Source organism: Erinaceus europaeus, chromosome 14, assembly GCF_950295315.1.
Source record: "Erinaceus europaeus chromosome 14, mEriEur2.1, whole genome shotgun sequence".
NCBI classification, from domain to species: Eukaryota; Metazoa; Chordata; class Mammalia; order Eulipotyphla; family Erinaceidae; genus Erinaceus; species Erinaceus europaeus.
In genome coordinates this window covers 26,682,248-26,697,046 of record NC_080175.1, presented here as the reverse complement: position 1 = coordinate 26,697,046, position 14,799 = coordinate 26,682,248, and the positions used below count along the sequence as shown (strand labels likewise).

The following is a 14,799-nucleotide window of genomic DNA, read 5'->3' as shown; positions in this document are numbered from 1 at the left end:
TGCAGAAGAATGGAACTGAATCACTGTATTTCACCAAATACAAATGTAAATTCCAAGTGGATCAAGGACTTGGATGTTAGACCACAAACTATCAGATACTTAGAGGAAAATATTGGCAGAACTTTTTTCCACATAAATTTTAAAGACATTTTCAATGAAACGAATCCAATTACAAGGAAGACTAAGGCAAGTATAAACCTATGGGACTACATCAAATTAAAAAGCTTCTTCACAGCAAAAGAAACCACTACCCAAATCAAGAGACCCCTCACAGAATGGGAGAAGATCTTTACATGCCATACATCAGATAAGAGTTTAATAACCAACATATATAAAGAGCTTGCCAGACTCAACAACAAGACAACAAATAACCCCATCCAAAAATGGGGGGAGGACTTGGACAGAATATTCACCACAGAAGAGATCCAAAAGGCCGAGAAACACATGAAAAAATGCTCCAAGTCTCTGATTGTCAGAGAAATGCAAATCAAGACAACAATGAGATATCACTTCACTCCTGTGAGAATGTCATACATCAGAAAAGGTAACAGCAGCAAATGCTGGAGAGGGTGTGGGGTCAAAGGAACCCTCCTGCACTGCTGGTGGGAATGTCAATTGGTCCAACCTCTGTGGAGAACAGTCTGGAGAACTCTCAGAAGGCAAGAAATGGACCTACCCTATGACCCTGCAATTCCCCTCCTGGGGATATATCCTAAGGAACACAACACATCCATCCAAAAAGATCTGTGTACACATATGTTCTTGGCAGCACAATTTGTAATAGCCAAAACCTGGAAACAACCCAGGTGTCCAACAACAGATGAGTGGCTGAGCAAGTTGTGGTCTATATACACAATGGAATACTACTCAGCTGTAAAAAATGGTTACTTCACCGTTTTCAGCCGATCTTGGATGGACCTTGAAAAAATCATGTTGAGTGAAATAAGGCAGAAACAGAAGGATGAATACGGGTTGATCTCACTCTCAGGCCGAAGTTGAAAAACAAGATTAGAAAAGAAAACACAAGTCGAACCTGAAATGGAATTGGAGTATTACACCAAAGTAAAAGACTCTGGGGTGGGTGGGTGGGTGGGTGGGGAGAATACAGGTCCATGAAAAATGATGAATGAAATAGTGGGGGTTGTATTGTTGAATGGGAATCTGGGGAATGTTATGCATGTAAAAAAAAAAAAAAAGTAGAAACGCAAAGCAGAAATTGACTGAGTTTGGAGTATGGCACCAAAGTAAGAAAGCAGAAGTACACTAGAGTTTGCAGTGAGTACCTCCCTAATACTTCCTCTCCACTTTTCCTAGCTTTGGGTCCATGATTGCTCAACAATTTGTTTGGCTTTGTATGTTAACTCTCTTTTCAGTCACCAGGTTCCAGGTGTCATCAGGATGCCGGCCAGACTTCCCTGGATTGAAGACCCCACCAATATGTCCTGGAGCTCAGCTTCCCCAGAGAACCACCCTACTAGGGAAAGAGAGAGGCAGACTGGGAGTATGGACCAACCGGTCAACGCCCATGTTCAGCGGGGAAGCAATTACAGAAGCCAGACCTTCTACCTTCTGCAACCCACAATGACCCTGGGTCCATGCTCCCAGAGGGATGGAGAATGGGAAAGCTATCGGGGGGAGGGGGTGGGATATGGAGATTGGGCGGTGGGAATTGTGTGGAGTTGTACCCCTCCTACCCTATAGTTTTGTTAATTAATCCTTTTTTAAATAAAAAAAAAATTAAAAAAAAAAAAAGAAATAAGAAAAAGCACAAATAAACAGCCTGATTGCATATCTTAAAAACATAGAAGAAGAACAACAAAGGAACCCTAAAGCAACTAGAAGGACAGAAATCACTAAAGCTAGGGCAGAAATAAATAACATTGACAATAAGAAAACCATACAAAAGATCAATGAAAGTAAATGTTGGTTCTTCGAAAGAGTGAACAAAATTGACAAACCTTTAGCCAGACTCACAAAACAAAAAAGGGAGAAGACCCAAATAAATCGGATAGTAAATGAAAGAGGAGATATCACAACAGATGCTGCAGAAATTCAACATATCATGCGAGGCTTCTATGAACAACTATATGCCACCAAGCTAGAGAACCTGGAAGAAATGAATGATTTCCTAGATACCTACCAACTTCCAAAACTAAGTAAAGAGGAAGTGGATAACATGAACAGGCCCATCACAGCTAATGAAATTGAAACAGTTATCAAAAATCTCCCCAAAAATAAAAGTCCTGGACCAGATGGTTTTACAAATGAATTCTACAAAACCTTCCAAGAAGAACTAATACTTCTACTTTTAAAAGTCTTCCAGAAGATTGAAGACACTGGAATACTTCCTGCCAGCTTCTATATGCTTTTTACCAAAAGCAGACAGAGACACAACCAAAAAAGAAAACTACAGACCAATATCTCTGATGAACATAGATGCGAAAATACTGAACAAAATTCTAGCCAACTGGATACAGCAGTATATCAAAAAGATTGTTCATCATGACCAAGTGGGGTTTATCCCAGACATGCAAGGCTGGTTTAATATATGTAAATCAATCAATGTGATCCACCACATCAACAAAAGCAAGACCAAAAACCACATGGTCATATCAATAGATGCAGAGAAAATGCCTTTGACAAAATACAACATCCCTTTATGATCAAAACACTACAAAAAATGGGAATAGATGGAAAGTTCCTGAAGAGAGTGGAGTCTATATATAGCAAACCTACAGCCAACATCATACTCAATGGTGAAAAACTGGGAGCATTTCCACTCAGATCAGGTACTAGACAGGGCTGCTCACTCTCACCATTACTATTCAACATAGTGTTGGAAGTTCCTGCCATAGCAATCAGGCAGGAGCAAGGAATTAAAGGCATACAGATTGGAAGAGAAGAAGTCAAACTCCCCCTATTTGCAGATGACATGATAGTATACACAGAAAAATCTAAGGAATCCAGCAAGAAGCTTTTGGCTATCATCAGGCAATACAATAAGGTGTCCGGCTACAAAATTAACATTCAAAAGTCAGTGGCATTCCTCTATGTAAACACTAAGCTAGAAGAAATTGAAATCCAGAAATCAATTCCTTTTACTATAGCAACAAAAACAATACAATATCTAGGAGTAAACCTAACCAATGAAGTGAAAGACTTGTATACTGAAAATTATGGGTCACTACTCAAGGAAATTGAGAAAGACACAAAGAAGTGGAAAGATATTCCATGTTCATTGGTTGGAAGAATTAACATCATCAAAATGAATATACTACCCAGAGCCATCTACAGATTTAATGCTATCCCCATCAAGATCCCAAGCACATTTTTTAGGAGAATAGAATAAATGCTACAAATGTTTATCTGTAACCAGAAAAGACCTAGAATTGCCAAAACAATCTTGAGAAAAAAGAGCAGAACCAGAGGCATCACACTCCCAGATCTCAAATTGTATTACAGGGTCGTTGTCATCAAAACTGCTTGGTACTGGAACATGAACAGACACACTGACCAGTGGAATAGAATTGAGAGCCCAGAAATGAGGCCCCACACGTATGGACACCTAATCTTTGACAAAGGGGCCCAGACTATTACATGGGGAAACCAGAGTCTCTTCAATAAATGGTGCTGCAAACAATGGGTTGAAACATGCAGAAGAATGAAACTGAATCACTGTATTTCACCAAACACAAAAGTAAATTCCAAGTGGATCAAGGACTTGGATGTTAGACCACAAACTATCAGATACTTAGAAGAAAACATTGGCAGAACTCTTTTCCGCATAAATTTTAAAGGCATCTTCAATGAAATGAATTCAATTACAAAGAAGACTAAGGCAAGTATAAACCTATGGGACTACATCAAATTAAAAAGCTTCTTCACAGCAAAAGAAACCACTACCCAAACCAAGAGACCCCTCACAGAATGGGAGAAGATCTTTACATGCCATACATCAGACAACAGTTTAATAACCAACATATATAAAGAGCTTGCCAAACTCAACAACAAGACAACAAATAACCCCATCCAAAAATGGGGAGGACATGGACAGAATGTTCACCACAGAAGAGATCCAAAAGGCTGAGAAACACATGAAAAAATGCTCCAAGTCTCTGATTGTCAGAGAAATGCAAATCAAGACAACAATGAGATATCACTTCACTCCTGTGAGAATGTCATACATCAGAAAAGGTAACAGCAGCAAATGCTGGACAGGGTGTGGGGTCAAAGGAACCCTCCTACACTGCTGGTGGGAATGTCAGTTGGTCCAACCTCTGTGGAGAACAGTCTGGAGAACTCTCAGAAGGCAAGAAATGGACCTACCCTATGATCCTGCAATTCCTCTCCTGGGGATATATCCTAAGGAACACAACATATCCATTCAAAAAGATCTGTGTACACATATGTTCTTGGCAGCACAATTTGTAATAGCCAAAACCTGGAAACAACCCAGGTGTCCAACAACAGATGAGTGGCTGAGCAAGTTGTGGTATATATACACAATGGAATACTACTCAGCTGTAAAAAATGGTGACTTCACCATTTTCAGCCGATCTTGGATGGACCTTGAAAAAATCATGTTGAGTGAAATAAGGCAGAAACAGAAGGATGAATATGGGATGACCTCACTCTCAGGCAGAAGTTGAAAAACAAGATCAGAAAAGAAAACACAAGTAGAACCTGAAATGGAATTGGTGTATTGCACCAAAGTAAAAGACTCTGGGGTGGGTGGGTGGGGAGAATACAGGTCCGAGAAGGATTCAGAGGACCTAGTGCGGGTTGTATTGTTAAATGGGAAACTGGGGAATGTTATGCATGTACAAACTATTGTACTTACTGTTGAATGTAAAATATAAATCCCCCCAAAAAAAAATCAGAAAAAAGAGAGAGAGAGAGAAAAAAAAAAGACTCTTGGGTGGTTGGGTGGGTGGGGAGAATACAGATCCAAGAAGGATGACAGAGGACCTAGTGGGGGTTGTATTGTTATATGGAAAACTGGGAAATGTTATGCATGTACAAACTATTGTATTTACTGTCAAATGTAAAACATTAATTCCCCAATAAAGAATTAAAAATAAATAAATAAATAAACATCTTGGGGGTCCCGACAGCACTGCACCTGGTTGAATGCATAAACTGCCATGCATAGGACCTGGATTCAAGCCCCAAACTCCCTACCTGAAGGAAGGAAGCTTCACTGGTGGTGAAGCAGTGCTGCTGGTGTCTCTCTCTCCCTCTCTGTCTCCCCCTTCCCTCTTGATTTATCTTTGTCTTTAGTCAATAAATAAATAATAACAGAGGTCATATCCATTAAAAATAATAAATATTCATCTTGGTCTGGGTGGTGTCATTCCTGATTGAGTCTCATGTTACTATGTTCATTTGGTATATCTTTTTTTTAAGACTTTAAAATTTTTTTTAAAAGTATGTATTTATTCCCTTTTACTACCTTTGTTGTTTTATTGTTGTAGTTATTATTGTTGCTGTTCTTGATGTCTTTGTTGTTGGATAGGACAGAGAGAAATGGAGAGAGGAGAGGAGATAGAGAGGGGGAGAGAAAGTCCTGCTTCACCTATTGTGAAGCGACCCCTTGCAGGTGGGGAGCCAGGGTCTGGAACCCAGATCCTTCCACCGGTCCTTGCGCTTTGCACCACATGCGTTTAACCCGATGTGCCACTGCCCGACTCCCTATATAGATATATATTTAAAGATTTTATTTATTTATGAGAAAGATAGGAGGAGAGAGAAAGAACCAGACATCAGTCTGGCACATGTGCTGCCGGTGATCGAACTCGGGACCTCATGCTTGAGAGTTCAAAGCTTTACCACTGTGCCAACTTCCGGACCACATCTTTTTTTTTAATTAATTAATTAATTTAAGAAAGGAGACATTAACAAAATCATAGGATGGGGGGGTACAACTTCACACAATTCCTGCCACCCAATCTCCATATCCCATCCCCTCCCCAATAGCTTTCCCATTCTCCATCCCTCTGGGAGCATGGACCCAGGGTCGTTGTGGGTTGCAGAAGGTGGGAGGTCTGGTTTCTGTAATTGCTTCCCCGCTGAATATGGGTGTTGACTGGTTGATCCATACTCCCAGTCTGCCTCTCTCTTTCCCTAGTAGGGTGAGTCTCTGGGGAAGCTGAGCTTCAGGACGCATTGGTGGGGTCTTCAGTCCAGTGAAGCCTGGCTGGCATCCTGATGGCATCTGGAACCTGGTGGCTGAAAAGAGAGTTAACATACAAAGCCAAACAAATTGTTGAAGACACATCTTTTTTAAAAAAAATTATTTACTTATTCTCTTTTGTTGCCCTTGTTGGTTTATTGTTGTTGTTATTGATGTCGTTGTTGTAGCATAGGACAGAGAGAAATGGAGAGAGGAGAGAAGGACAGACACCTACAGACCTGCTTCACTGCTTGTGAAGCGACTCCCCTGCAGGTGGGAAGCTGGGGCTTGAACCAGGATCCTTACACGGGTCCTTGCGCTTCGTGCCCCTTGCACTTAACCCACTGCGCTACTGCTCGACTCCCCATTGGTATATCTTTTAACACGAATACTTTGGTAATGTCTTCTGAAATTTTAAATTTTATGACCTTGGCCCTAGTAAATTCTACTCCTAGGGAGAAGTCCTCTAGAGATTTGTTCAAGGGGCGGGGAGATGGTGCACACCTTTTAGCGCACATAGGGCGAAGCTCAAGGACCCGCGCAAGAGTCCCAGTTCAAGTCGAAGGGGACGCTTCACAGGTGGGGAAGCAGGTCTGCAGGTGTCTATATTTCTCTCTCCCACTCTGTCTTCCTTTCCTCTCTTAATTTCCTTCTGTCCTACCAAATAAAATGGAAAAAATGGCCGCTAGGAGCAGTGGCATCATAGTGCCTGCACCAAGCCCCAGCGATAACCCTGGAGTCAAAAAGAGAGAATTGCTCAAGTGGGAAAATTATATATTATAAATGTCAATTGCTGTTATACACCAATAGGTCATGCATAGCAAAAGAGGACAAAATTTAAAGGAAGCTTTCAGTAAAGAAAAACCCTCCTCTCAACCACCTCCCAGATCCCAGAAAAACTGTTTTGAGATAGCTTGATATTATAAACTAATGTTCGCTAAATTACCTTAAAAAATAAACTTTGGGGAGTTGGGCCGTAGGGTGTTGTTTTAACCGAGCTGGCTTCACAGGTGGGTAGCAGAGATGACCAGAGACATGCAGCTGGGCCGGGAAGCTGTATTTCTTTATTCACAAAAAACGATTCATAAACTAACCCAAACTAATCACCAAACAGAACTCTCCTGCCTCCTTCTCACATGGCAGCGCCAAGAAGTCTCCAACTCTGTCAGGGTTCTTTGGGGCAGGGACAAGGGGGGGGAACTAGCAGGACTAAACCAATTTTCCTGGCAGGGGGAGAGCTAGACCAAACCAATGTAAAGCATACAACAGTAGCGCAACGGGTTAAGCGCACATGGCGCAAAGCGCAAGGACAGACATATGGATCCTGGTTCGAGCACCTGGCTCCCCACCTGCAGGGGAGTTGCTTTATAGGTAGTGAATAGGTCTGCAGGTGTCTGTCTTTCTCTCTCCCTCTCTGTCTTCCCCTCCACTCTTCATTTCTCTCTGGCCTATCCAACAACTATAACATCAACAACAATAACTACAACAATAAAAAGGGCAACAAAAGGGAAAAATAAATAAATTAAAAAGTTTAAAAATTAAAAAAAATTCAGTCACTTGCCATATGTGCCAAAATGCTGCTCTGGCCTCTATATCTCTCTCCCCCTATCTTTAGCTCATGAAACAAGTAAACTAATTTTTTGATTTAAAAAAATCATTTGATTGTGGACAATAGTGGTTCAGAGGACAGTTGTTAGCACGTGGCTATTTTTTTTTTTTTAAACCAAAGCACTGCTCAGCTCTGGTTTATGGTGGTGCAGGGGATTGAACCTGGAACCTCAGATCCTCAGGCATGATGGTCTGTTTTGCATAAGGATTATGCTATCTCCCAGCCCACTAAATCTTTCTTTAAAAATAAATTTTAGGGAGTCGGGCGGTAGCACAGAGTGTTAAGTGCATGCAGCGCGAAGCACAAGGACCAGAGTAAGGATCCCAGTTCGAGCCCCTGGCTCCCCACTTGCAGGAGTCGCTTCACAGGCGGTGAAGCAGGTGCCTTTCTCTCCTCCTCTCTGTCTTTCTGTCCTCTCTCCATTTCTCTCTGTCCTATACAACAACGACATCAATATCAACAACAATAACTATAACAATAAAAAACAACAAGGGCAACAAAAAAGGGAATAAATAAATAAATACATTTTAAAAAAGAAAGAAAGAGAAAGCAAGCAAAAGAAAGAAGCAAACAGTTTCTAAGATTTGTGAGAAGTTTTGTTGGTTATTTTTGAGAGGTAGGAGGGTAGGGACACAGAACTTTGGTGGTGGGTGCATTGTGGAACTATATGATATAATCGAAGAGTCTTGTAACTTACTATTAGTCACAGATTTAAAAAAAGGGTTAAGGAACGGGGGTTCAAACTGGGATCCTTGCACATGTCCTTGCTCTTTGCGCCACCTGCGCTTAACCCGCTGCACTACCGCCTGAATCCCTATTTCTTTCTTCCTTCCATGCTTCCTTCCTTCCTTTCTTCTTTCTTTCTTCTTTCCTTCCTCTTCCTCTCTTTCTCTTCCTTCCTTCCTTTCTTTCTTTCTCCCTTCCTTCCTTCCTTCCTTTCTTTCTTTCTTTCTTTCTTTCTTTCTTTCTTTCTTTCTTTCTGAGTTCATGTGTATCAGTTGTCTAGAGTCTATATAGGAGTGAGCCCATCTGGCAATAGTCTATCATGTCTTTACTTATTTTCTGAGCAAAATCACTTCCAGTTCCATATGTTTTGTCCCAAAGGACACAATATTGTCTTTTTTGATAGCAGAGTAGTATCCCATGAAGCTGGGATCCTTACTCTGGTCCGTGCACTTTGCGACCTGAGCACTTAACGAGCTGCACAACCATCCAGCCCCCTGGACCAAAATTCTTTATGGAGTGCAAAAGGTAGAAGGTCTGGGGTAGGGCTCTGGAGAGGTGAGGTTCCAGGACACATTTGTGAGGTCAGAATGGTGTCTAGTAGTATGGTGGCTGAAAAGTGGAAAGTCCCTAGCATTGCTACTCTGCAGTAAGGGCAATATCCTGGAGAGGCCCACAGGAGTGCTTATGAACATCTTCCTTATGGACTTTTTTTTTTTTTTTTTTGCCCACAGGGTTATTGCTGAGGCTCAGTGCCTGCACTATGAATCCATTGCTCCTGGAGACCCCCTTTTTTTTTTTCCATTTTGTTGTCCTTGTTGTTATTGGATAGGACAGAGAAAAGAAGCAAGAGAGGGGGAAAGAAGCACCCGAAGACTTGCTCCACCACTAACAAAGTTATCCCCCTGCAGATGGGGAGCCAGGGGCTTGAATTGGGATCCTTATGCCAGTCCTTGTACACTTAACCCATTGCACTACCACCCAGTCCCCTGACATTTTTATTTCTCTATTTGGTCTCTCAAAGGGCTGCATCATTTCGCACTCCCACCAGTAGTGTGAAGAATCTCCTTTTCTCCACAGCCTTGCCAACACCTATCATTTCTTTTTTTTTTTTTACTGATGTAGGTCATTCTCACAGGCACGAGACGAAATCTCAGGGTAGTTTTAACTTGCATTTCTTTAATGGTAAGTGGAATATTTCTTCATATGTCTGTGGACTGCAAGGTGATTTGTTACTAAGTGTCAGAAGTCACATTTCAAACCTTTGTGAATTACATTTTTAAATATTTTATTTATTTATTATTGGATAGAGACAGCGAGAAATCAAGAGGGGAGGGGGAGATAGAAAGGGAAACAGAGAGACCCCTGCATCCCTGCTTCACCACTCATGAAGCTTTCTCCCTGCAGGTGAGGACCAGGGGCTTGAATCTGCATCCTTGTGTACTGTAACCTGAGCACGTGACCAGGTGTGCCACACTTGGCCCCATGAACAATGTTTTTATTTCATTAATATAATACAAACAGGGAGTCAGGTGGTAGCGCAGTGGGTTAAGCGCACCTGGTGCAAAGCGCAAGGACTGGCATAAGGATACGGTTTGAGCCTCCGACTCCCCACCTGCAGGGAGTTGCTTCACAGGTGGTGAAGCAGGTCTGCAGGTGTCTCTCTGTCTTCCCCTCCTCTCTCCATTTCTCTCTGTCCTATCCAACAACGAACGACATCATCAACAACAATAATAACCACAACAAGGGCAACAAAAGGGGGAAAAAAAAAGGCCTCCAGGAGCAGTGAATTCATGATGCAGGCACCGAGCCCAGCAATAACCCTGGAGGCAAAAAAAAAAAAAAAAGATTTTCTCTCTTTTTGAATTTTCCCATCCTAGATATTTCATGTATGTGGAACCATACAATACTTAACTTTTTGTGTTCACCTTCTTTCACTTAGGGTAATGCTTCCAATGTTCATTCATATTGTAGCAGCTGTCAGAGCTCTATCCCTTTGTATGGATGAATAATACTTCATCATATATATGTGCTGCATTACGTGTAGTCGTCCATCTATTGTTGAACATTTCTATTGTTTCTATTAATGCTTTTGGCTAATGTGATTACTACTGTAATGAATACTCATCACCAAGTATCTGTTCTAGACTCTTCAGTTGTTTAGGGTTTCTACTTAGGAGTAGAATTGCTGAGTCATAGAACAATTCTGTCTTTAACTTTTTTTAAAAGTTCATTTTTTTATCATTTATTTTCCCTTTTGTTGCCCTTTTTATTGTTGTTGTAGTTATTATTTTTTTTCCCCTCCAGGGTTATTGCTGGGCTCGGTGCCTGCACCATGAATCCACTGCTCCTGGAGGCCATTTTTCCCCCTTTTTGTTGCCCTAGTTGTTGCAGCCTCGTTGCGGTTATTATTGCCGTTGTTGTCGTTGCTTTGTTGTTGGATAGGACAGAGAGAAATGGAGAGAGGAGGGGAAGACAGAGAGAGGGGGAGAGAAAGATAGACACCTGCAGACCTGCTTCACCGCTCGTGAAGCGACTCCCCTGCAGGTGGGGAGCCGGGGGCTCGAACCGGGATCCTTACGCCGGTCCCTGCGCTTTGCGCCACGTTCGCTTAACCCACTGCGCCACCGCCCGACCCCCTGTAGTTATTTTTTATATTTATTTATTTTCCCTTTTGTTGCCCTTGTTTCTTATTGTTGTTATTATTGATGTCATTGTTAGGACAGAGAGAAATGGAGAGAGGAGGGGAACACAGAGAGGGGGAGAGAAAGATAGACACCTGCAGACCTGCTTCACTGCTTGTGGAGGGACTCCCTTACAGATGGGGAGCCGGGGGCTCGAACCGGGATCCTTACACAGGTCCTTGCACTTTGCGCCATGTGCGCTTAACCTGCTGCGCTATCACCGGACTCCCTGTTGTAGTTATTATTGATGTTGTTGTCATTGTTGGATACGATAGAGAGAAATGGAGAGAGGAGGGGAAGACAGAGAAGGGGAGAGAAAGATAGACACCTACAGACCTGCTTCGCTGCCTGTGAATCGATTCCTTTGCAGGTGGGGAGCCGGGACTTGAACTGGCATCCTTACTCCGGTCCTTGCACTTTGCTCCATGTGCGCTTAACCTGCTGTGCTACCGTAGCCCGACTCCCATCATTCACTTTTGAATGATAATCTTCTGGGTGAGAATTCTAAACTGACAGCTTTTTCATCCTTCTGTTTTCTAAAGATATATAAATTTCCAAATGATATATATTTCTGTTATATATATTCTATCTTCTAGTTTCTTTTTCTTTTTTTATTACCAGTAAAGAATTATTTGTAAGTTTTTTTTTAATATTTATTTTCCCTTTTGTTGCCCTTGTTTTATTGTTGTAGTTATTATTGTTATTGATGTTGTCGTTGGATAGGACAGAGAGAAATGGAGAGAGGAGGGGAAGACAGAGAGGGGGACAGAAAGACAGACACCTGCAGACCTACTTCACCACTTGTGAAGTGATTCTCCTGCAGGTGGGGATCTGGGGGCTCAAACCGGGATCTTTACACCAGTCCTTGCGCTTCGCCACATGTGGCTTAACCTGTATCTTCTAGTTTCTATAGATTTCTGATACAACTTGTTGGTATTTTTCATAGTGGTTTGGTCCCCTTCCCCCCCATCTAGCTGATTGTGGTTTAGTCCTGCTAGTTTTCACAGCCATTTGTCCCCGCCCCAAGGAACCTAGAGAAAGTTCCAGAGTGACAGAGTTGAAGAGTGCTTGGCGCCACAGCGGGAGAAGGAGGCAGGAGAGTTCTGTTTGGTATTAGTTTGGGTTAGTTTATGAATCGTTGTTCCTGAATAAAGAAATACAGCTTCCCTGCCCAGCCGTGTGTCCGCGAGTCTCTGTCTACCGCCGTGACGCTAGCCCGACCTGCTGGAGCCCCGAATTTTAACAACAACAACTATGATAAGCATGATATTCTTAGGCGGGGTGGGCATAGCTCACCCAATAAAGTGTGTACCTTACCATGCATGAGACCCTAGGTCCAAACCCTGGCAGTACATGATACCAGGGGAAACTCCATCGATGGTGGAGCAACATGATGGTGTCTCTTGCTTTTCTCTGTGTCTCTTCTCTTCTATATCTTTCTCTTGTTCTCTCTTTAAAGGAAAGGATAAACCACTGACAAGACAGCTTATCTGGTAGGATATCTGCTTTTCCTGGTGCGCAGCCCAGGATCAAGTCCTGGCATGCCACATGTAAACACTAAAGCACCAGGGAAGCTTCAGTGCTATGGTTTTTTCCTCTTTATTATTATTATTTTAAAATATTTCATTTATTAATGAGAAAAATAGGAGGGGAGAGAGAGAGTCAGACATCACTCGGTGGTGTCTGCTGCTGGTGATTGAACTTGGGACTTAATGCTTGAGAATCCAATGCTGGGGGCCAAGTGGTGGCACACCTGGTTGAGTGCACAGGTTATAGTACACAAGGACCCAGGTTCGGTCCCCTAGTCCCCACCTGCAGGGGAAAAGCTTTGCGAGTGGTGAAGTAGTATTGCAGGTGTCTCTCTGTCTCTCTATCACCCCCTTCCCTCTAGACTTCTGGCTGTTGCTACAGACCGCTCAGGCGGGGGAGCAGCAGGAGTTGTCAGGGTCTGCTGAAGAGAGCCCCGGGTGGGTCAGGAGGGAGAACAGGTAGACACCACACTCTATTGGAGGGTGAATCTGAACTCAATGTTTATTAGACAGGCAAGAGTTTATATACTTTTAGCATTTACATGATATTTTGAAAGCAGAAATCTGGAACAGAAAGTAAAGCATTTCTGATAATTGTGGTTATTTCAAGGGAGTGTCAAGCCCTGCGGGAGTAACCTGCAATGCATTCATGAGTAGGAACTCTCTGTAAAAATTTAATTTTTTCTATTGTGAAAATCTAACTCCCTCCTTAATCATGGGGGGGGCAGCGTAAGCTAAGGCTTTGGCTTTTAAGGGGCAACATATGTCTGATTGAGGAATTTTCTTTTTTTTATTTATTTTATTTTATTTTATTTATTTATTCCCTTTTGTTGCCCTTGTTGTTTTATTGTTGTAGTTATTATTGTTGTTGTCGTTGTTGTTGGATAGGACAGAGAGAAATGGAGAGAGGAGGGGAAGCCAGAGAGGAGGAGAGAAAGATAGACACCTGCAGACCTGCTTCACCGCCTGTGAAGCGACTCCCCTGCAGGTGGGGAGCCGGGGTTCGAACCGGGATCCTTACTCCGGTCCTTGTGCTTTGCGCCACCTGCGCTTAACCCGCTACGCTACAGCCCGACTCCCCAGGAATTTTCTTAAAAGTGAATGTATGTCTTCTATTTTTGATACCTCTTCTGGCTCATTACTTTTAAATATATTTACTAATTTAATTTATCTACATTAGGGACTCTAGATCTACTGCAGTCTCTGTACCTGGTATACCACAAATGTGTTAATAAGGTATATAATTTATAACGTGTACTGAGAGGAAGCAAACACCAAGGAGGTCTGCTTCTTGCTAATCTTTCTAAAAAGGGCAAACTATATCAGGATACATGAGTGTCATTAATACTAACTTTTCTGTCACCCTGCATGTAGGCACCGGTATAGTGCAAAGGGCAGTCAGTGGGCTTAGGTAAATATTTGCGGTAAAGATAGGGAGGAAACCACAATCCACCACCCATGGGGTAAGCTGGTCCCCATTTTGGTCATAACTGTAGGTGCTGGTCTGTGGTAGGACCCTCTCTCTGGTTTTCTAACTTGCTGAACTCTGGGTTTTTCTTCAGTTTCTAGTTCTTGAAAATGTGAGTCATCAGGGACTGACTGTATCCCGGGCTGGGCCTCCGGGAATTAGTGACTGAGTATCCTTGTTATTTGTTATTAATCTATAGACCAGGCGAGCTTATCTCCACCTGTTCCCGCCAAACATAAGACTCATTGTGATCATAAGAATAAGGAATTGTAATCTAAATTTGATCGGCATGCCATGTCCCGTTCCCAGAATCACTCGTCCTTGAAGATGTGGTTCCCGGGTGTCGACTTTGTCAGACCTTTCATTTCTGGTTTGATAGGGACGTGGCAGGCTGTCTCTAGCCAACAAATAAATAAAGATAATAAAAAAAGAGAGAGAGAATCCTGTGCTTTATCCATTGAGCCATCTCTCTCTCTCCCCACATAACCATCCAGGTGAACTATCTTGTCAGCCTTTTGCTACTCTCTTTAGCTGAAAATGTAGACTGAAAGCAATGAAATTGTGCATACTCAAGACCCTAGCATGCCAATGAAATAAAAAAGAATGATGAATTT

At 42.4% G+C, this 14,799-nt stretch overlaps 1 protein-coding gene across 2 annotated transcripts in view; it reads left to right on the top strand.

The window, feature by feature from the left end:
• The window catches only part of PPRC1 (PPARG related coactivator 1), a 210,497-nt gene that overhangs the window by 87,623 nt on the left and 108,075 nt on the right, over window positions 1-14,799 (top strand). The window lies entirely within an intron of this gene.